The sequence below is a fragment of the Piliocolobus tephrosceles genome, unplaced genomic scaffold (assembly GCF_002776525.5).
Source record: "Piliocolobus tephrosceles isolate RC106 unplaced genomic scaffold, ASM277652v3 unscaffolded_30383, whole genome shotgun sequence".
NCBI lineage: Eukaryota > Metazoa > Chordata > Mammalia > Primates > Cercopithecidae > Piliocolobus > Piliocolobus tephrosceles.
Genome location: NW_022313625.1, coordinates 3,137 through 5,554, shown reverse-complemented (window position 1 = coordinate 5,554; position 2,418 = coordinate 3,137). Strand labels below are relative to the sequence as shown.

At 60.1% G+C, this 2,418-nt stretch overlaps 1 pseudogene; it reads left to right on the top strand.

Annotated features, from left to right (window-relative positions):
* The first annotated feature begins 47 nt into the window (after window positions 1–47).
* LOC111532044 lies at window positions 48–1,015 on the top strand (annotated as a pseudogene).
* Window positions 1,016–2,418: the final 1,403 nt, after the last annotated feature.

Sequence of the window (2,418 nt, the reverse complement as noted above, 5' to 3'; positions counted from 1 at the left end):
GCGGGTCCACGCAGCCACCTATATAGGTGACAAAACACTCAGCCGTTATGTGGGGCCGGAAAAGAGCCCCCACCCAGAGTCACGGACCCCCTAGTACGAGGGTCGGCGCAGTCCCCTCGGTGAGTCTGGCGAAGCAGTCTCACTGCCAGGGAGGGCGGCGGAGTCTCCCACTCACGGTGACGCGGTCCCCGCCCCACCAGTGAGTCCTGGCAGGGCCCCCTCTGCCGCACGCGGGGACCAACCACGCCGCGGGGGGACCGGGCAGAAGGCAGCGCCCAGGTCCATGCAGTTCCCTCCGCGGCAGACGGGAGGAGCCGCGGAGCAGTGGGGACCGGCCCCCACCCGCAGGGCGACCGGGACCACGCGCGGGCCCACGCGGTATTGCAGCAGGTGCGAAGCGCCCGGTGCCACCCGAGGCCGAGACAAAGCCCAGGCGCACGGACCCCGGATCCCCACCCCGGAACCTGCGGGGCCCAGCTCGTAGCCGCCATGCCTGGGGCAGGGACCTCGTCGCCCGTCGAGCCGTCTCACCTCAGGCCGCCGCCTCGCATCGTTCGCTGCTCGCCGCCGCGCCTGGGCCGACTGGAGGGCAGCTGAGCAGCCGACAGAGCCGGGGTAGCCTCAACAATGGAGCCCCGGGGCGTGGCCGCCGGCGCCGCCGCTGCCGCCGCCGGCGCTTCAGCCGGTGTTCCCCGCTCAAGATCCGGCTCCGATCAAGGAGCTGCAGCCCGGGGCTGCCGCCGGGACACACAACGCGCAGGCGCACACGACCCCTCCCGTCGCGCGCCGCCACGCTCCCAGGCCAATGGGGAACCAGCTATGCGGAGGGGCGTGGCTTGGGGGAACAAAGGGAAGTTGGGCGGGGCGGCGCTGGGACTGGGTGTACGGGGTTCCGCGGGAGGACCGGACCCAAGAGCTGGCCGGATCCTGGCATCCTAGAAGACCCAGCTCAACGTCCACCTGGAGTCTGCTCTTCAGGACGCGCTCATCTCAAGCCCAGAACTCAGGCTTTTAGGGCAGAGAGCGAGAGACAGGCTTGCTTTCCAAAAAGGGAAACTGAGGTCCAAGGAATAGGATTGCCTGCTGCCCGAAGTCACGTAGTCACATTCACTCCTTCACCTTGTCATTCAGCAAACATTTGGAAGCACGTATGGTGGGCGTTAGGAGTGAAGTAGGGTCGGGCGCTGTGACTTGTGCCTGTAATCCCAGCACTTTGTGGGGCTGAGGCAGGTGGATCACTTGAGGCCAGGAGTTCGAAACCAGCCTGGCCAACAAGATGAAACCCCGTCTCTACTAAGAATACAAAAACTTAGCCGATCGTGATGGCCTGTACCTGTGGTCCCAGCTACTAGGAAGGCTGAGGCAGGAGAATCGTTTGAACCCGGGAAGAGGAGGTTACAGTGAGCTGAGATGGTGCCATTGCATGCGCTCCAGCCTGGGCGAAAGAGTGAGACTGTGTCTCCAAAAAAAAAAAAAAAAAAAAAGTAATAGATGGGAAGTAGAAGCGAACTTAGGCCTTCCCTGAAGGAGCTCAGCCAAGGAGTCCCTGAAATGTCTCTGCATCTCTTTAAGGTCTGATAAAGGATCCAGGAGCGAGCACTAATCACTTCCCTTTCCTGCCTCAGAGCTTTCATGTGTTTGCTGTTCCCCGCCTGAAATGCCAAGTTCTAGTGCATTTATTTATAGAAATGGGGTCTCCCTATTTTGCCCAGGCTGGTCTCAAACTCCTGGCCTCAAACTATCTTCTCGTCTCAGCCTCCCAAAGTGTTTAGATTATGGGCATGAACCACTGTGCCCAGCCCTGATCGTCCTTAAAACCTCTTTCCTCATCTTATTTGAGCTTGCTGCATCATGTGCCCCCACACCCTTGGTTTTCCTGTACCTCCGTAGCTGCTCCTCTGTGGGTACTGGGGACCCACCCCCTTCTCTGCCCAACTTGTATATGTCTGGGCTCAGGCCAAATGCCCTTCCATTTGCAGTGGGCACTGCCACAGGGAATCTCATGCCCTTTTCGGCTTCACAAACCATCCACATGCTCTGCTGCCTGCCAGAGACATCCATCCCAGTCAGATGCCCAGCCCTGACCTTTCCCAAAGCCCCAGCTGGACACAGGGAAGCATCTGAAATTTTCCGCGGGCCAAAACATCGCTCTTCCCACACACACCTACACACTCATCACTCCCACACACACCTACACACTCATCACTCCCATACTCGCACCCACCACTGAAAGCCTGGCCCCAATCTGATTTGCCTAACAAGGTCCCCGGATGAACAACACATGCTTCCCTACCTCTCCCCTGCTAAGGCCCCACCGTGTTCTGGGATGTACTCAGGGATCAGGAGAACAAAACCTCAGGGAGTGAAAGGACATTCTAGGGTGCAGGCCTCTGCATCCTCCTCCATGCCCTCACCCCT